General features: G+C 40.0%; 2 long non-coding RNA genes across 3 annotated transcripts in view; one reads left to right on the top strand and one right to left on the bottom strand.

The window, feature by feature from the left end:
- LOC121817108 (uncharacterized) overlaps nt 1-21516 on the bottom strand; it is a 113685-nt gene that overhangs the window by 49670 nt on the left and 42499 nt on the right. The window lies entirely within an intron of this gene.
- On the top strand, nt 3990-7428 carry LOC132658144 (uncharacterized). Of its 2 annotated transcripts, none has more exons than XR_009597305.1 (3): nt 3990-4086; nt 4953-5070; nt 7185-7428. It is a non-coding gene; the product is annotated as an uncharacterized LOC132658144 (long non-coding RNA). The 2 variants fall into 2 exon arrangements; XR_009597304.1 differs by having other exon boundaries at nt 3990-4205.

Below are 21516 nucleotides of genomic sequence, written 5' to 3'. Positions count from 1 at the left end.
TTCATGGAATGGAAGATAAGACAGTGATTCTCAGCTGAGGGTACACGTTTATTGCTGGCCCTCTGGGGTCTGTCTAGGCTGTGGCAGGCAATCGGGACCTCCATCAGGATAGCTGATTTATTTGGACTACCCTAAACTTCTCCTTGAACAAACGCACGTTCTATATTTGACTCTGGAAGAAACTACATTCTTCCCTGATGCTTCTTGTTGGTTTAGGTCTAGGGCCACATGAGCTTACCAAATTCTGTCTGTATTTCCAGCTCGAGGGTTCATTCTGACCTCAGTTAATCAGCAATCCAGAAGCATTTGCCAGTCACTTCCCTAAACAACAGCACATGGGGGCAGGACTAGCACCTGGGCAAGTGATCACCAACTGTTTCCCTCACCCTAGTCATAATCCCAGTTAGGAGCTTCAGTTTCTCTGTCTATAAATTCCAGGGTACCAATTAGTTCTCACTTCACGGGCATGCCACAAGTGTACACACCCATTCTCTCCCACTGGGCAATAGTATACGACATTTGGGGAGGTCCCATGGAATGATGATTTTACCCTTCAGCTCCTGATGCCCAGCCCTACATATGTTCCTCCTGCTCTCACCCATCCCCCATGAGGAACTTCAGGCTGCACTCCTTAGCCCCAGCTTCTCTCCGGTGCCCATGGCAACCCCATCTATTAATGCTGAAATGTGACTGCAGGGTTGGTTGTTTTTTTTTTTTTTTTTTTTTTCTGGAACCTTTTTGAAATGAACTGTTGATGCTGCAGTTTTTGCACATCCTTCAACTTGTGCAGAATTCACAGCCGGGACTTACCAGCCTGAGTCCAATCAGGTTCTCTAAGACACACCATCTAAAAGCTGACTTATGCATTCTTACTGATTAAACCTGCCATTTAATAAAAGCCTTTTGCATTTCAGAATTCATTTTCCTCCTTTCACGATTTTCTCTTAATTGCTATAGCAGAGAACTACTTTTGAGAAGAAACTCTCTTGCAAACTCGAAATTTAAGTGAACACACACATATTACAGCGTGTGTGCGTACATGTGATACTTGAAGAAATATGCATTTAAAAGCTCATAGGCTTAGAGAATGAACTTATGGTTGCTGGTTGGTTGCGGGGAGGGATAGTTAGGGACTTTGGGATGGACATGTACACACTGCTATATCTTAAATGGATAACTAACAAGGGAACTCTGCTCAAAGTTATGTGGCAGCGTGGATGGGAAGGAAGATAGGCGCAGAATGGACACATGTATATGGATGGCTGAGTCCCTTAGCTGTTGACCTGAAACTATCACAAGACTCTTAGTCAGCTATACCCCCAGTACAAAGTAAAACATCTAAAATAAACCTCATTCATATTTTACATCTATAAAGTTCTATGTAACTTCTTTTCAATTTACTACTTCTCTGAGCTACCACACTAACCAGATTGATAATAGTTAAGAAAGAAACTTAAAAGCCTCCTTTGCAGCAATATATTTGAAAAATTGCTTATAATTTGCTTATTTGAAAATTCTTTAAAATCAGTTTTTGAAAAATGACACAAGCATCAGTTTCTACATTCCTATATACCACTTCCTGGCTTAACTTCTTTCACAAAGTATTCTCCTGATTTGGGGTGCTCTCACTTTCATTGAAAATTGTGTATTTTACTCAGTTTATCCATTGTTGCTTTTCTGACACAATTAATATTACTCTTATAGCTTTTTAAAAATCCTGTTTTCAAATTGTATTCATTTAATGTGTCTGCCTTTAGGAGATTAAAAATCCTACTATTCCTTCATGTGCATATCACCTGTTAAGGAAGCATCTTTTATAAGACGCAATATAATGCCCAAGATAATAAGAGCCAGAACTCTACACTGGAATCACCCACCTCTGAAATACAGCCACTTCTTGGATAAAAAGCAACAGCTGTGAGAAAGCACAGCCCTGCTAACATTGCACACCTGGTTAAGGCAGACAATAACTGAAATGTCTTTCTACCTGAATTTGCAGGGCTGAGGGGGAGAATCTTAAAAACTGGAGTGTAATGACCCTACATGGGAATTTGAACCCAAAATGAAGAGTTAAAACTTGTCTCATAATAAAAGACGGATAAAGCCATTATTATCACAGAGAGGGTCTGCCAGGCACCGGGCTAGAGCATATCTTTGGGGTGGAGAGGAAGGCTGCCTCCTACAGCATTATTGAGGGTCCCAAGTACAGGGTGATTTGATTCTCTTCTGTGTAGACCCAAGCTGAATCACTCCAGGAATATAGGCAAGAGCCGGTGGTGGGCTGCAGCAGCTGTGCGGAAGCAGTCAGTGACCCCATAGAAAGATGAGCTTTGGGCAAGCACAGACAAAAAGGGTGAATGAACCCTGACGGTTTAGCAAAGCAAGGGCCAGGTAGTTACAGTAAGAGATGGTCTTGTCCCATGAAGTGCTCTGTTAATTATCCATGTGAGCAGGAATTGTTTCTCTGGAGCAGTTACTGATACAGATATTCAAACAGTTAATGAAACTCCATCTGTATAGCGGCTTCCAAGTGGGAGTGCAGGCTGAATTCATTAGTTTCACATGCGCAGCTTTTTTTTTTTTTTAAAGCCAGGAGAAAAACCAACAGTCCAAACAAACAGCATTTGTAAAGTTCTGAAAAGACGCTGCTACTGGAAATGAGGAGATGGGGGAAAAAACGAATAAATGCTTTCAAGCAAACGCTACTTTCTTTAAAATGAAAAACAATGGTAAAGGTTTCCATATGTAATTAAAATCTCATCCTTGAAGTTACCATTGCCACTGGCTCCCAAAGAACTCAATTAACAGGAAACTGTAAAGAATGTGGTATTTTCTTCAAGATACTTTAAGAAATACTACTAAGAAGACAATAGGTTGGAAAGTAGCTTTTACCACTAAATGATAAGCAATTATTGTTCCTTCCAGGGTAGAAGAAAAAGGGAGTGTGCTAAGAAAAGTAGGTTTATAATGTAAAATTAGATTTTCAAGTGTGCATATTTATCCCTAGACATAAGCTGAAAATGAAACATTTGTACAAAGTCCAAACTTGACTAAGAAAATTCTTTAAAAATATACCACAACCCTTCCCCAACCCCAGCATTCAGCCTATTTCACCTGAGAAAGGAAAGGCACTCCCTACACATGCACTCGACTGAGGTCTCCTTGTTCAGAGACTTTCTTAAAACTGAAGATGGAACCCAGTCCTGAGGACCACGTGGCCCCTCAAAGTCAGTTTCTAGGAGTCCTGGATACTATCAGGTTTAATTTCAAAGTATCGAATGAGGCTTCCATTGGTGTGTGGTGATGGTAAAAAGAACAGGGGATAACTTTTGCTACTCTGCATGTTAGTGAAGTTGACAACTAAGCCTGGCAGTTTGTGACTTGACCGAGCCCTGCTTCAGGTGTCTGCCTCTTGGAGTTGCTAAAAATTGGCTCTTGGAAATTTAGCATCTGAAGCCGCTGCAGAGCCTGGGCACTGACAGACTGGAGGCTTTCTCACCCTGATGAAGGTGGACCACCATCCACACCTGGGAAGAGGCAAATGGCAGCACCGCTATTAGAGCTAATGAGCAAAAGCGGGGACACCTGGGATCAAAAAATTAAATTATAAATAAATAAATACCAGCAAACTATCTGTTCGTCTCTACCTGGGAGGACCTAGGAAGGCTAAATAGCACCTTCATTTTGGGACTTTCCCTTTGATCACAGCAGCAGACCCTGGGAATTATTCCTTCTTTTCTTACAGGTTTTTAATTTTTTTTCTTGGTCCTTAATGGAGATCTTGAACTGCAGAGCTGCCGTGTCAGAACTCAGATGGTTAACATTCACTTCTTGCTGTTTTATTGCATATTACTGTGCGCGCCCGAGCAGCAGGAGCAGATTCGGGCAATTACAATCAAGTCAGGGCACACGCCGCGGCGGGGCAACACGAGCATGATGAGGGTACTGATGAGGCACTTATCGAAAACCCCACATCATCCACACTCATCAGCCACAACATGTCACCCCAAATGAGGCATCAGCTGCCTTCAAAAGGCTCAGTGCACAGTGTTTACCGCTTCCCTCGGACCCGCTTTTGATTTTACGGTCAGAGCTGGGTTCAAACAGCAGCTGTCTGGCAAAGACTGGGCTCCAGCTTCTAGCAGCCTCCCCCAACCCCCACCTCCAGCGTCCTTGGGGCTTTGTCTGGGAAGCTTTGGGAGCAGGTCCTGGCAGGGCGAGGGGACGTGGGAAGGCAGAGAAGTGTCCAGTTCCGTTTCTCTCTCCAAGAGGAATCCCTTCCCCAGAAGGGGCCCTTGATTAATTTCAAGGACTAACACACAGTGGTGGCATAAGGGGGGTGGGGGGAGGAGAGAAGCCAAAGAAGGAGCTTTTACAGATCTCCTTAAAATAGTAACAGGGTGGGTGGGACCTCTCACTGCAGACTGAAGTCCTAGAAAGGTCAACCCATTTGGCAAAGACATATCCAGCCAGGAGAGCTGTTCAAGTGGTGACAATTTTTAATTCGCTCATCATCAACTCATTCTTGGGTGGTTTTGGTAGGGGGGCATTTATTAGTAATTTACAGGAGGACTTTATTTCAAAAACACTTTTTCTGCTATGGGAGGAAGTTCATATATTCCTAGTAAAGCTCCTTAAACTATTCTTTGTCACTTTGGGTTAATGCAACTTGCAGCTAAATACTTGTATTTGTTTACAGTGAAAAAAAAAAAACATGAAAAATTATTGCCATCTACTTTCCAATCTGTTATTCCTGGTAGGGAGAGGGCATCGGACTAATACATTTTTGTACATATTTTAAAGGGTTGGATTAGGCAGTGTTATTTATTTTGACGATGAATGCTCTTAACTTTGCAAATACTCACCCTCTGATAAAACATTTTCCAGTTAGAGCCTGATCAATTGAACTGATACAAGCCACACAGAATTCCAATTTTTTCACCCTTTTGCAGACTTCTCAGCACCCACCTCCCATACCCACTAGTGTGTGCCACCTCAGCCATCCAAAGCAGCGGGGAGAAAGGACAGCACATGGCTCCGAGCCTAGTATGGGACAGGCATGGAATAAAGGTGGGCTTCCGTGTTCCTCAAACAAATGATCTGTCCTGGAGACAGCACCCCATGGAGCGTATGGTTAAACAAGGGATTGAGGGGACATGAGGTAGGTTCAGAGACAGTGTGGGCATGGGGCAGGCCACCAGGCAGAGCCACAAACTCTGACAAAGGTCCAGGATCCTAGGACCAGGAAACAACCCTAATGTTCCTGACACTGGTCAAAAATGTTCCTTTCTATACTGACTCCTGAATGTCAGGAACTCTTTTCAGTTTATTAGCAACTATTGCTGTTTTATTTTCACAATTTTCATCTATGATTCTAAAGCAGTTGGCATTAGGCTTTGAATGGGATTTTAACATCTTTACAAAAAGTGGAGACCCAAGTAAATACTTAGGAAGGGCTCTAGGTTTGAAGAACGTTGATAATTATGAACAATTAATTTACTTTTTCTGGTCATTTTACCCACTCTTTAAAGTTAAACCAGAGTTTCCAGAAATTTGAAGAAAGGGGCTCCTTAACCTCCACTCTGTCTCAGAGGTTGTGCTGGCATTTTTTGTTGTTGTTCTGGGTCCCTTTCTTTTCTAAATTTCCTAAAATTCCTTTCATACCCCTTATCCCCAAATTTGGCCCTTTTACCCAAGCTCTTTTCTAGTTACTGAGGGTCTTAAGTCCACAGTTTTATGTTCCAAATTTGGATTCAAAGGAAAACATCATTAGAAATAGTCAAGGATGGTGACCACAAAGCTCAGAGCAGCGCTCAGTTTTTTTCACTCCAGAGCAGCCAAGGCAAAAGAGGCAAATGCAAGCCTGTATTTCCCTTTATCATCTTTGCCCTCAGACTCCACTGGGAAAGAGGCAGCTTGATGCCCCAAGAAGCTGTGTTTATTAAATTATGGTTAATGAATACTACAGAGAATATAAACTATAAACGCACAACAGAAAATGGGTAGGTACCATGGGATAATGGAGAATTTGGGAAGGTTAGATTAAAAATTAACTCCACAATCTTAGGTTGACCTTAGTCCTTCCAAATTTTGCCTTTGACTGACTTTCACCCTATCCTGTCTTATCAACCCTTCACTTAGTCTTTCTTTTTAGAGCTCTTCTAGTAGGTGACGCCTATCGATGACATAAAGAGAGAGAAAATGAGTATTGAGAGTTCAGCAGTAGATTATGGAGGGGATTCAGTAAACGATCAGATGCATTTCTATGGATGTTAGCAACCTTCTCACCAACAACAATGCCTGTCTTGGTCTTTGGTTCTAGGGGTTGCAAACATTACTTAACAATTCTTCAATGCATTTTAATATCATTGGTAACATGTATGTGCATGTTCAAAATTTTTTTGTGTTGATACCTTTCTGCTGTTAGAAGAGGTGGGGGGAGGCAGGAGAAATTAAATTGCAGCATGCTATATTCTAGGTAATGATTCAAACCAAATGAAAAGGAATTATTCATGGAGAGAATTCAGAGGGACTCACTGGTCAGATGGCTATTGAATCTCCTAGTTTTCAACCTCTGGTTTAGTACTCTAGACAAGCAGGATCCTCGCTGGGAGCTCCAGAGAAGATCCAGGGAAGAAAGACGTGGTTTGCATGTATGTTATATGCACTCAGCAGGCACGTCTGGAGTGTATGTGTATCTGAGTGTGTGTGGTATGTGTGTGTGCTATTGCTTTGTGGGGTCATCATCTAATGCTCTTTGTGATGCACATTCTACATTAGGCAAAAGGATGCATCTTTCAAATGCAGATCATGTTTGCATTAGAAGAGCAATGAGAACACTTGTCAGTTTCAGAACATTTATGTGCTAGAAGTACTGTTAGCAGAAGAGCAGTTTAGATAAATTCAAGACTTTTTTTGCTGATCACAAACATTAAGCTTCACACCTGAAGCCCTCAACCCCCCGCTGTGCTCTAATCCTAGCACCATTCACCCTTCGAGGCGCAGAGTGCTGTGCCTGGCTCTCAAACCTTTGATTGCCCTTACTTTGAATGCCACCACCTGCAAAAATGCCTTTTGATTCCCTTTGAGCCTCTTGAGAAGGAAGTAAAAATGATAATTCATGACAAACATTAATTAATTGTTTACAAGATGATCTTTTCTTTTTTCCAACTTCTGTTCAGCAGACATGTTGAACTGCAAGATTCCACTCCTGACGCCAGAATTTGTCAAGAGGCCTGCATTGTTGTTTCTCACTGAGGCATAGGACTGACTGCGGGCCATTGATTCTCCAGCTCAAGTGGGCCTGTCTGGTTCGTGTTGGAAGAATGGGGGCGACATGCGTGAGTTCCCAAGTATAAAGGAACTACCGGTTCTAGAAAGGCAAGGGAGTTTAGCCACTAATGCAGAGTAAATAAACATTTTTCACCACCTCTTGCTCCCTGTGATTTTTTTTTTTAAAGGTCAAGAGCTGCCATTACAGTATTTTAAAAGCTTCAAATTATGTTTAAAGCGCATATCACTAAACTCACAGAAACCTTATCAGAATTTGGGAACCCACTGTGATTGTTTGGTCCTTGAGTTTTATCATCACTGGAAGGCAGACTGTAAAAAAAAATGCAGATGCCCTGTCGTTTCTAATATCCTGCAATTTGCACAAAGTGAATGTGGCTCAAGCTTTTCCACATTTCCCTCAAAATACTTCAAGTATGGAGACTGGTCAGTTTCAAATCTTCCTAAGGTCCATGTTGCAGGTCACACATTCTAGACAGATAAGAGTAAGCCTTTGGGAACCTTTCATGATGAGCATGTTCAAAATGCAAAGAACGGGTCATGTTCCTGGAAAACCTCCAATTGTGTGTGCGAAAGAGAGAGTAAAAGGCAGAGGGAGATTTCTTTTTTAAATTAAAGAATAAAAAGCTTACTTCAAGGAAGTGTAGAGTCACAGCAGAAAGACTTCCTCAGCAACTGAGGTTTACAGATTTCAAATTAGGAGCCCTTAGATCACGGCTGCTAGGCTAAAAATCAATTCTATATTTTCCGAGTTAATACGAAGGATTGCACTTAACAGACATGGAGACTAATAAAGTATGCAGAAGGAGGAAAAGCAGCACACACACACACAAATTCAGGCCTTAGTTTTGGCCATGATCCAGCACAATGATGTTTCAACCAGATTTGAAAAAAAAAAAAATCAATAACATCTGTGGTATAATGGTTAATTAAAGCAGCTCTTCAACAGAGCTCAGGAGGAGAGGCTCGGCCTGAAATTCAGACAGCTGAAGCTTGATTATCAGGAAAGAATGCTTTTTTAGCTATGAGTGGATAGGCCAAAAGCTGCAATGTGCTGAAATGGGGAGAAAAATTGCTTTTATTTTAACTTTCTTTAAGTAATCAATACATGCTTTTCACCTGTATTAGGACACTGCTCAGCTCCAAAGCCTGTTACTCCACTTCAGCATAAATTCTAGCCACTGTCTTCTGAACCTAAGGTTTAAGAAGGAGCCCCATTTTCTGAAAAGTAAAAGCAGCAAAAGAAAAGAATATGCAGGTATGGTTGAATGTCCTTCAGAGTGGTTAAAGCCAGGCTCTGAGATAGTTCGAAGAGTTTAATCCATAAACTATGAGCAAAGCTGACCTGACCTTGGGTTATACGGAGGTCATGGCCAGAGTCATGGCCACACAATAAAATGACTACAATTTCTCCAGGAGATGATAAAGGACAGGGTCAAATTTCCCCCTTCTTTTTCTCTTCCTGTTGTTCTGAGTTCCCCACTAGGGATGTTTACCTTTTTAAGGACAAAGGCCAAAGAACTAACAATGATGTCTCCTGGCCATAGATGGCAAGGTTAGTTGGTGATTTCTCAAAAAAAAAAAAAAAACCACCAGTAACACCCCACCTACTATTTTCTTAGGCCTTGCTTTGCCTTCTATTTCAGATATTATTCCTGGACAGTGGAATCTGCATCTTCACATCACTTGTCAAATTTTGAGAAGCACTTGCAAAACCATACTGCTCTCTCCAGATGACACAAACCTCATAAGGAAACCAACAAATAATACAGCTTGCCAATCAGTCATTTCTTTCTTCATTCAAGTGTTTATCAGTGGCAAGTATCTACCCACCGCTGTGTGGGGTGTCAAGGTTCCAAAGACTAGTAAGAGATGGTTCTTGACTCACAAAGCTCATTGCCTGTTTGCGGGGTGTGCGCGTGTGAACTGCAAACACATTGGAAAAGAGCTTGAATAGAAGGGTCAACAAGAGCTACAAATTTTGAAACTCTTCCACCAACTGTGCTCAGAAAGGGGCAAAGTGAGGGTTTGGGAACTTCAGCAGGGAATGATACTAGAGCAGAAGGGAGAATGGAAAGCAGGGAAGACATTCAGAATTATGTATACTTCCTGGTGGCCCAGATGGAAAAGAATCTGCCTGCAATGCAGGAGACCTGGATTTGATTCATGGGTCAGGAAGAACCCTTGGAGAAGGGAATAAGCTACCCATTCCATTATTCTTGCCTGGAGAATCCCATGCACAGAGGAGCCTGGTGGGCTATAGTCCATGGGGTGGCAAAGAGTCAAACACGACCAAGCAACACTTTCATATGTGAAACTGCAAGGATTAGTTAGTTCAGAAGAATAAATATGGAAAAAGTGATACAAATGTCTTATAAAATCTTCATAATTAATCTTTATATTTTACATTGTCTCTTCCCATCTTAAAAACTACCGGGATCAGGGATTCCAACACCTTCTTTTAAAGCTATTAATATCATAATTAGTTATTTGTTTCTTTCATCTGACTATACTCTCTCACCAGAGGTTGGAAAATTCACTGGTATCTTCTCTTCTCAAAATTAAATGCATTCAACATCTTTGGCTTTTCCTCAGGGCACCAATTTTCCATCTTAGGATTTTTTCCTTTTAACCCTTCTCTGAGCCCTTTCCAGACTCCCTTTCTCCACAAATTCAAAATGAGAACTAGCTGTAAATGCATCAAGGAGCTGGTCTGTCCATTGGAACACTGTATTTTAAAGTATGCTTGAGAAGAACTAGTAATAATGCCTGCTACTTTTCATCTTTAAAATGATGGTGCCTGGGTAAAATCTTGCTCCTCCACTTACTATGTGATCTCGGGCAAGGCACATGGACTTTTGGGGCTTCAGTGTTCCCATCCTAAAAGTGGACATAAGCCAATAACTAACTCATAAGATTTTTTTTTATAGATTTAATGAACTAATAATTGTGAATAGAATAGTGCCTGGCACAAAGAGTTGCTAAATCAGTGATTGGTAAATAAATCAGTTACCAGCACATTAGCATATGATTCTCTGATCTAGCTTATTTGTTATCATATTTTTGCTTGTCCATTTCATTGTCTCACCAGGTACGCAACTAAATCCTTCTCTACTTTCATATGATCATAAGGGAGATCAAATCTCCACTATCACCTGGAGTTTGATTTTTGTCTTTTAATATATTATCAATTTGTATTTAGAGCCAATTATTTACTCTGAATTTTTATTTAACTATTCATGTGTTAAAATAATTTAAAAATATATTGCAAGATTTTCTTCCCAACAAAGGAATGACATTCACATTTACATTTCTCTGGATAACTTCAGTGATTTTATGTCTTGAGGACTGACTCTACATTTTTGTATTTGTTTCTGATTTGGCTATTATGCTGTTCCCTGGTAAACTGGTGTAATTTCAATTTTTAACAACCATTTAATTTAGCACCACATCTTCAAGTATTTTTGGAATAAGGCAAGTGTAAGTAATTAAATATCTTGACCACCTATCAATTTAGGTACCATGCTCTCTGCTGTGAATACAGAAATATGACTAATATCGGTTAGGATTTATTTCTGCTGCTATCAACAGAAACTTGACTACATCTCTTAGCACTCTGATCTATTATTTTGAGTGAAATAAGAAGGCAGTCCAGAGGATACAAGCTCCAAAAAATTATCACGGACCCAGAATCTTTCTTTCTTTCCTATTTTGGTGAGTACAAGGTCATCTCATGGTCCAGGATAGTTCCTGAAACATCAGCTACTACAACTGTATCCCAAACAGCAGAATGCAAATGAAAGAAAAGACTCCTTCCCCTTAAGGAGTCTCCCCAGAACTCCCACTTAACAATTCTCCTCACATCTTTTTGCCAGAAGTTAGTCACATAGACAGCTGCATGGAGACTAGGAGATGTAGACTTTATTCTGGTGTCACTTGTTCAGCCAAAAAGTCATGACTGGAATAAGTACTTCCCTGATATTCCAGTAGCCAAGACTTCTGGGCTCTCAATGCTGGGGGCCTGGGCTAGACCCCTGGTCAGGGAGCTAGATCCCACATAGTGTGACTGAGTTTGCATGTCAAAACTGAGGAACCCATATGTCTTAATGAAGAACGAAGATCCCACATGCCACAACTAAGACTTGAGGCACGCAAACATTTTTTTTAAAAAATCATTAAAAAAAAAGTAGCCAGATTAGATATAAGATGGAGTCACTCATGCTAAGCCCCATTTAAGCAAACCAAAACTTAAATTTCTTTGCTCAAATCTCCCAGAAAAGGACTTACATCAACCAATGAGTGCTCACTTCTCAGCACGTCACCAGGGTCAGCTCCAAGACTTCATTCTTCCATGTAAGGAAAGCAACCTTGCAATAACCAATCCACTTTTGCTCCCTATGACTTCCCTGTTCCTGCTCCCTTCTGCCTATAAAAGTCTTTCTTTCTGTACAGCTCCTTGGAGCTCCTTTCTATCTGCTAAATTAGATGCTGCCCAATTCACAAATCACAGAATAAAATCATTAAGATCTTTAAAATTTAATCAGTTTAGTTTTTCTCTTTAACAGTCAGGATTCTGATGCTAAGAAAGAAAGGGAGAATGAGTTTTAGTGTTCAACTAGCAGTTTCTGTCATGAAATTAACAAGGAGCTCAAAGCTTAGTGGCAGTGATAAACATGCAAATAAACTGTTGTGGTATAATGAAATGACCCAATTTTCCCCACAACCAGTCCCTCCTCATTAGGAAACTTCCACAAGCCTCTTATCCTCATCCATCAGAGGGCAAACAGAATGAAAACCACAATCACAGAAAACTAACCCAACTGATCACAAGGATACAGCCTTGTCTAATTCAATGAAACTATGAGCCATGCTATGTAGGGCCACCCAAGATGGATGAGTCATGGTGGAGGAATTTGACAAAATGTGGTCCACTGGAGAAGGGAATTGCAAACTACTTCAGCATTCTTGCCTTGAGAACCCCATGAACAGTATGAAAAGGCAAAAAGATAGGACACTGAAAGATGAACTCCCCAGGTTGGTAGGTGCCCAATATGCTACTGGAGAAGAGTGGAGAAATAACTCCAGAAAGAATGAAGAGATAGAGCCAAAGCAAAAACAACACCCAGTTGTGAATGTGACTGGTGATGGAAGTAGTCTGATGCTGTAACAAACAATATTGCATAGGAACCTGGGATGTTAGGTCCATGAATCAAGGTAAATTGGAAGCAGTCAAATAGGAGATGGCAAGAGTGAACATCAACATTTAGGAATCAGTGAACTAAAATAGACAGGAATGGGTGAATTTAATTCAGATGACCATTATATCTACTACTGTGGGCAAGAATCCCTTAGCAGAAATGGAATAGCCCTCGTCGTCAACAAGAATCCAAAATGCAGTACTTGGGTACAATTTTAAAAATGACAGAAATGATTTCTATTTGTTTCTAAGGCAAACCATTAAATATCACAGTAATCAAAGTCTCTGCCCCAATCATTAATGCCAAAGAAGCTGAAGTTGAACGATTCTATGAAGATCTACAAGACCTTCTAGAACTAACACCAATTCCAAAGAATGGCAATGACAAAGAATGTTCAAATTACCGCACAATTACACTCATTTCACATGCTAACAAGGTAATGCCCAAACTCCGAGAGAGGCTTCAACAGTATGTGAACTGAGAACTTCAAGATGTAAAAGCTGGATTTAGAGAAAACAGAGGAAAAAAAGAGATCAAATTGCCAATATCCACTGGATCATAAAAAGAGAATTCCAGAAATTCCACATCTACTTCTGATTCATTGACTATGCTAATGGAAAATTCTTAAAGAGATGAGAATACCAGACCACCTTACTTGCCCCCTAAGAAACCTGTATGCAGGTCAAGAAGCAACAGTTAGAACCGGACATGGAACAACTGATTCAAAAATGGGAAAGAAGTACATCAAGGCCTGCTTATTTAACTTATATGCAGATTACATCATGCAAAATCCCAAGCTGGATGAAGCACAAGCTGGAATCAAGACTGCAGGGAGAAATATCAATAATCTCAAATATGCTGATGACATTACCCTCATGGCAGAAAGTGAAGAGGAACTGAAAAGCTTCTTGATGAAGTTGAAAGAAGAGAGTGAAAAGCTGGCTTAAAGCTCAACATTAAAAAAACTAAGATCATGGCATCTGGTCCCATCACTTCATGGCAAATAGAAGGGGAAAAAAATAGACGCAATGAGAGATTTTATTTTGGGGGGTTCCAAAATCACTGTGGATGATGACTGCAGCCATGAAATTAAAAGACATTTGCTCTTTGAAAGAAAAGCTATGACAAACCCAGACAGAATTACTTTGCCGACAAACGTCTGTATAGTCAAAGCTATGGTTTTTCCAGTAGTCATGTACAGATGTGAGTTGGACCATAAGAAAGGCTGAATGCCAAAGAATGGATGCTTTTGAACTGTGGTGCTGGAGAAGACTCTTGAGAGTCCCTTCGACTGCAAAGAGATCAAACCAGTTAATCTGAAGGAAATCAACCCTGAATGTTCATTGGAAGGACTGATGCTAAAGCTGAAGCTTCAATACTTTGGCCACCTGATGAGAAGAGCCAACTTTCTGGAAAAAACCCTGATGCTGGGAAAGATTGAAGACAAAAGAAGAGGATGGCAGAGGATTAGATGGTTGGATAGCATCACTGACTCATTGGATATGGATTTGAGCAAACTTCAGGAGATAGCAGAAAGGACAGGGAGGCCTATCATGCTGCAGACCATCAGGTCACAGAACTGGACACGACTTAGCCGCTGAACAAGAACAACAATGAGTGTGAATCTGCTTTACGTAAAGTTATTGGTATCTTTTCTCTCCATTCATTGATAATGACTTAACTTTAAGGGAAAGCATTCCTTATTCCTTCCCACAATCTACTTTCCCCCAGCCACTGCCATCTTTCAGGCTGAGTTAGGCACATAAAAATGTGACTTGATATGATTTCCTAAAAGATGGTCTCTATGGATTTTCCAGGGCAGCTAGAGGGTAGGGAGTAGGCCTTGGTTATTTTTGTAGAGAGTCCTTGACTTGGAAGGTGCTCAACAGTTGCTAGCAGAATGATTTCTTGTGCTTAAAAAAAGTGAGTTTCAAATACTGTTCAGCTCCTTCTGGCTTCTTCGCTACAGAAGAAAAACGTCCACCTCAGGCCATTCCTACCACTGCAGGGTGACTTTCCCAAAATTTGGGTCCATGTCATTGATCTAATAACACGTAATTTGGGCCATATCCTTTAACTGCTCTGGCCTGCATTCTCCTAATATTCCTATCTTGAAATTTTGAGCATAGAGAAAAATAAGAGTGCTATTACAAAAAAGATTAATTTTATGCTTTTCATAAAGACTTTATAAATCATGAGTTGATTCTAGGGTTTTTTCATTTGGCAAAGAAAGTGTTATAGTGAAAAGTGAAAGTGAAGTCGCTCAGTCATGTCCGGCTCTTTGCAACTCCATGGACTATAGCCCACCAGGCTCCTCCATCCATGGAATTTTCCAGGCAAGAGTACTGGAGTGGGTTGCCATTTCCTTCTCCAGGGGATCTTCCTGACCCAGGGATCGAACCTGGGTCTCCCGCATTGCAGGCCGACGCTCTACCGTCTGAGCCACATAATGTAGATATTTTCAATAGGAAAAATGACACACATATCCAATGAAGATCAAATGAACTAATAGATGTGAAAGACATTGAAAATGATATGTAGTAGTATTATGTAAACATAAACATGAAGGTTTGTATTAGGTATGTTATATTAAAAACCTTTTCACTAGGAAAAGAGAGTAAAGGCAGTGGCTTCTGTTCTTATGGTTAGGGAGGAAACATAACACGTATGAAACCACTGGGGGAAATTTCAACGCAGAATACAAGGAGTTTATATTGTGCAGAGAGGCTGCTCATAAATGATGAAGATGCATTTTAACTGAAAATTCAAGCATACCTATAGTGGAAGTCAGTTCATTCATTCAATAATGGTCATTTGTAGGAAATAATGGGAAAACAGTAACAAAGAATATGAAGCTATAATGAATTAAAATAGTGTAATAAAAGTGATACTGACACAGCACAAAATCTTGCTGCTTGAATATTAAAAGCCTGCAGATCAGATAAACTATCACTAAATTCAGTTCATTTCTAAGTAAAACTCATCTAATTTTTATTTTCTGGATTCGTTTTATTTGGGAAAATACTAAAATAGACTCACAACCACTCAGCTAGCAATGTCATCAGCCAAGTGCTACCTATTACAGAGAATTTCAAATCTTTTAACAGGGTTTGTTTGTTAATTTCACTGGGTTTGGTTTTTTGTTCGTTTTGAGATTTAATCACTGTGTACTAAATACAAATTAGATGAACTAATACTGATGCCCACCACTTTTTACCTTACAAAGCCTTTTATGCACATTAGCAGGCCAATTTAAGGAACATTTAGCAAGACAGGTTCTATATAAAATAATTTTCATGTTACAAATAAGAGAGTAAGACACAATTACTTAACTGAAGGCAATACTCACTCTAGAGAAAGGTGAGGATTGGGGTGGTTACAGTCACAATGGAATGAAAGAAATTCTTTAGTTTTCAAAGTGTGTTATGGACGATATGTCATTTATTCCTGAAATGTTCTTTTACCAGTAGAATCAAACTAAATAAAAATGAAGTATGTCTGACCTGGACTAAGGTCCCACTGTGCTGTCTAACTCATTGTTAGTTATCCTCAAGCATCATAAATATGTTCTGATTTAGGACCATCTGCCTTTTTCATCAGTTAGTCTTTCTCTTTACATATCACCATATATATAATTTGCAAAATAGTTTCATATCTACTCTTTAACCACACATACTTACATACCTCCCATGCTTATATGAAATAAAGGATGTTAACGTTTAAAAACTCAAGAAATTCCATTTCAGTGGTCTTCTACATAGCACATGCTGATCTATTTACTCCCAATGACCTGAAAGCCAGAGAAAGAAAAACTCACACTGCTGAAAAACTCATTGCCAGCATCTTGGAGGAATTTTCTTTTTTTTAACTATAAGATTAAGTTGTAATAAATAGTAATCATCATCAGTATATGATATGTCTCAACAAGGAGAACAGCTCCTTCCTACCTGTGGCCAACATTTCTGATTGGCTTGCACAACAGCTGTATTTCCAAGTTCCTTCTCCTTTGCCCCAGAAAGACCTGCTTTCCAGACATATCAATGCAGCCCCCTCCTCCTAACTTGAATGGGAACAGCTGTCATCTTAAGACCATATGGGGACATGCATGTGGATAAAAAGCCAACATTCAAAGGATAACAGAGCAGAAAGTTAGAAAGTTGTTAACAGTGGAACTGCCAGGACAATCCTGAAATTGTCTACCTCTGAACATGATGGGTAAATATAGGCTGTTATGGTCTATTCAGCTGTTAGAGTTTCTGTTGCTTGGAGCTAAAACATTCCTAACTCAAACATCACACAGAAAATGGTAGGGAAGCACATGGTCTCGTCATGGCTCTCTCCTCTCTGGCTCGGGGCAAAGGCATAACTGGGCAGCTTTCCGCTACTGTCCAGACATTGCATTTTAAAATAAATCATTTTTATCCTCTGATGATAAATGTAATTAGTGTGTATTGTAAAAAATAGATAAAGTTCAGAAATAAAGAAAGGAAAGATGAAATCACCCAAAATCTCACCACCTAAAGGTGAATATTTTAATTTTACAAATATTATAAATATCCATAATTTTAAATATACAATTATTTTAATATTTTAGTACATATATTTTTTATTATTAAGCATTAGCATATATTTCTAGCCTATGAAATTACAGGTACGTAAACCATACACAAATATGCACCCAGGTTATTTTACAAAAGAGAATCACTAGAATATAATCCATGCAACTATATTTTTACTTTTAATGTATATTGAATGCATTTTTAAGCTAATAAACATCTATCTGCATGGATATATATTTGACTGTATAGAGTTTCATTGTATGCTGATACCAAAATTTATTTTATCACTTAAAATTTTAGATATTAAAAATAGCTTTTAACATTTGATTATACATATGTTATAAAGGTTTAATACTTTTGAATTGTGGTGCTGGAGAAGACTCTTGAGCATCCCTTGGACTGTAAGGAGATCAAACCAGTCAATCCTAAAGGAATATTCATTGGAAGGACTGATGCTAAAGCTGAAGCTCCAATACTTCAGCCACCTGATACAAAGAGCCAACTCATTTGGGAAAGACCCTGATGCTGAGAAAGACTGAAGGCAAAAGGAGAAGAGGGCAGCAGATGATAAGATGGTTAGATAGCATCGCTGACTCAATGGACATGAACTTGAGCAAACTCCAGGAGACAGTGGAGGACAGGGAAGCCTGGCATGGCTGCAGTCCATGGGTCACAAAGAGTCAGACATGACTTAGGAACTGAATAACAATATATGTAATAAATATATTATTTGATTATATATGTATTCCTTGGGACAAAAACATAAATATATGCTCCTTTCTATGTAAAAATACATGTATATCCTTCTTAAAGTTTAAACAAATTTGGGATAATACTGTACATATAGGTTTGATATCTTTTTCTACTTTTCTATATATAATTATTTCTATTTATTTAAATATTCATCTACTATATTATTTTAATGGCTATATGATATTTCACTATCAAGGGGTATTAGCATTTATTTAATCAGTATCTTACTATTTAGTCATGTGGACTATGTCCCAATTATGTTGTTAAACAGTCACCAACCCCAGACAAAATTATTTGTCCAAGATTATTTTCTTAAGGTACATCCCTAACAAAATTACTGGGGTCCAAAAAGAGCATTTACATTTTTAAGCTTTTAATGTGTATTTTCAAATGGCCTTCTGAAACCATTGTAATAATTTGTACTCCTGCTAACACTATAAGAGAGTAGCCATTTTCCTGAAACAGGAATGCCTTTGGAAGAAACCAATACTGTCCTGTACTGATCCCATATTTTGTTAACTATTCACATTTAGAAAGTGTCTTTGCAATAAACCAATAAGAAGGAAAATGAGGATTTGAAAAGGATCAGCAGTGGTACAGGGTCCTGGTACAGGCACTCCTTACCAACAGGCAGTCCGGGCTGGGGCTGAGTGGGAAAGTAAGCGTATCAGAACTTGCTGCAATGGAGAGGTCTGCAGGGTTCATGGGTGTGAAGTGTCAGCAAATCAGGCTACAGCGTGCTGGGAGATGCCTGTGAGTGTATCACACCCAAAATAGCGGCATGACTTTGAATGAAGAATGATATCCAAAACCCTGTTCCCACCCTCTGTGCCCTCAAATAAAAAAGATAGGATGTTCTACAGAGAAGGAAAAAATAAAAGCAACCTCAGCATTTCTGCACTTCAAGGAAATGCCTAAATTATAAAGACTGAGAGGGACAAGGCTATGGTCCATACAGTTACACTCAGTGAGACCTAAGCTGGGGTTCATACATGAAACTGATGGAAAGGGAACATGGTGTGGTATAATGAGGTGCTGCTCTAGGAGTAATACATCCTAAATTCTATGAGCATGCATTACACTTTACAATAGGTGTCTAGAATCTGTATCAGTGAGAAATCCCTATATGAACACTATCATGATTCCTATCAAATGATTAAACAGACTAAAGACAATAAAATTATAAAATTCTAATTGAAAAAGTCTACTGAGGAGCCAAGCTAGAGATGATACATGAAAGCAGAAGACATTAATGTAGTTCACCAGTGCTGAGGGCCACTGGAGAAACTGGAGGAAGCTTCTTTGGAGGCTCAGGCTAATGCTCCTTTAAATCAAATCTTTATGGGAGGGATTTAGGCTGAGCCCCCAAGGCACTGGATCCATGCTTCTGAGCTCTCCCCTGGCTGGCAGGGGTTCCTGTCCACCTATTTTACATCTCCTAGCCAAGGATGGTTTATCCAGTCAGCACAGGAGGCACAGTGGGCCCATAATACTTTCGGTTCAGTTCTGTCGCTCAGTCATGTCTGACTCCTTGTGACCCCATGAATTGCAGCACGCCAGGCCTCCCTGTCCATCACCAACTCCCAGAGTTCACTCAGACTCACGTCCATCATATCCATCCAGTGATGTCATCCAGCCATCTCATCCTCTGTCGTCCCCTTCTCCTCCTGCCCCCAATCCCTCCCAGCATCAGAGTCTTTTCCAATGAGTCAACTCTTTGCATCAGGTGGCCAAAGTACTGGAGTTTCAGCTTCAGCATCATTCCCTCCAAAGAAATCCCAGGGCTGATCTCCTTCAGAATGGACTGGTTGGATCTGCTTGCAGTCCAAGGGACTCTCAAGAGTCTTCTCCAACACCACAGTTCAAAAGCATCAATTCTTCAGCCCTCAGCCTTCTTCACAGTCCAACTCTCACATCCATACATGACCACAGGAAAAGCCATAGCCTTGACTAGATGGACCTTAGTCGGCAAAGTAATGTCTCTGCTTTTCAATATGCTATCTAGGTTGGTCATAACTTTCCTTCCAAGGAGTAAGCGTCTTTTAATTTCATGGCTGCAGTCACCACCTGCAGTGATTTTGAAGCCCCCAAAAATAAAGTCTGACACTGTTTCCACTGTTTCCCCATCTATTTCCCATGAAGTGATGGGACCGGATGCCATGATCTTCGTTTTCTGAAGGCTGAGCTTTAAGCCAACTTTTTCACTCTCCTCTTTCACTTTCATCAAGAGGCTCTTTAGTTCTTCTTCACTGTCTGCCATAAGGGTGGTGTCATCTGCATATCTGAGGTTATTGAGATTTCTCCCGGCAATCTTGATTCCAGCTTGTGTTTCTTCCAGTCCAGTGTTTCTCACGATGTACTCTGCATAGAAGTTAAATAAGCAGGGGGACAATATACAGCCTTGACGTACTCCTTTTCCTATTTGAAACCAGTTGTTGTTCCACGTCCAGTTCTAACTGCTGCTTCCTGACCTGCATATAGATTTCTCAAGAGGCAGGTCAGGTGGTCTGGTATTCCCATAGGTACCAGAAAAAACATTAATTTCTTTTAAAGTCAGGAAAAAAAGGTAATAGGAATAAATCCACACTGCTTTGCATTCATATTAATAATACCAATGCAGTCATACCATTTTTAACTTTTATTATTATTATTTTAATGGCAGAAGTTTCTCTCTAAAGTAAAGGTGTATAAGGCCTATGACAGTCATCAGAGAGCCAGAGAAACAAGCCCTAGTCTACCTGGCAAAAGCTGCAGCTAGCTCCTCAAACTCAGCCTGGTTTCCACCCTCAGCAATCCTTCTCTTCCCTGGGTGAACAGCTGTAAAGTGTTGGTTCCACTCCTATTTCAAAGACTAAGTCCTCTTCCAGCCACAGAAAGAGCCAGGCCCTGAGAATAGGACTCTAATGAGAAGGAACCTAAGGATACTGAGAACTCAGACCTCAACTACCCTATGAAATACTTCCAAGTGAACGCCAAGGTCTTTCAACAGGAGGTGATGAACACCACTATATAACACTGGTACTCAGGGCAAGTATCAGGTCTTGGGATTACTTAGAACTTCAAGTGGTATATACTTGATATGGATGGATGGACAGATGGGAATGCTAAGGATCAGAAGCCATCTTCAGATGCCTGAACTCTTACAGATCTAAGCCAAGGGTTAGCAAAATTTTCCTTAATCACATAGAAAATATTTTAGACTTTGTTTTCTACATGGTTTTTATTGCAACCACTTACCTCTGCTGTTGTAGCACAAATATGTAAATGAAGGGATGTGGCTATATTCCAATGAATGTTAAAATTTGAATTACATGTAATTTTTACTTGTCACAGAATATTACTCTTTTGATTTTTTTCAACCATTTAATGTCAGAAGGAACATTCTTAGCTAACTGGCCATACAAAAACAGGCAGTGGGCCAAGTTTGGCCCACTGGCTGTAGTTTGTGGACCTTTGACCTGACCTAGGAACAAGGCTGAAAGTGAAAGACTTACTCCAAAATGAAAAGGCCATAGCTGCTCCAGAGGAAAGAGTCATTGGAGCGGCCCTGTTCATCACTCTAACAGAGTTTGGTATGTCATCCAAACCTATCTAGGTCACACTGAATTTAAGCTTTACACTCTCTTCGGCCAAGATTAAACTTTTGTCCATCATTCTACAGGGATTCCTGGCGTTTACACAAAGTTTCTGGCCTTTATCGTTCTAAGAATCCTAAC

This window comes from Ovis aries, chromosome 18 (assembly GCF_016772045.2).
Source record: "Ovis aries strain OAR_USU_Benz2616 breed Rambouillet chromosome 18, ARS-UI_Ramb_v3.0, whole genome shotgun sequence".
In the NCBI taxonomy this organism is placed as follows: domain Eukaryota; kingdom Metazoa; phylum Chordata; class Mammalia; order Artiodactyla; family Bovidae; genus Ovis; species Ovis aries.
Note: the sequence above shows the minus strand (reverse complement) of the source record. Positions and strands in the feature narration are given on the sequence as shown.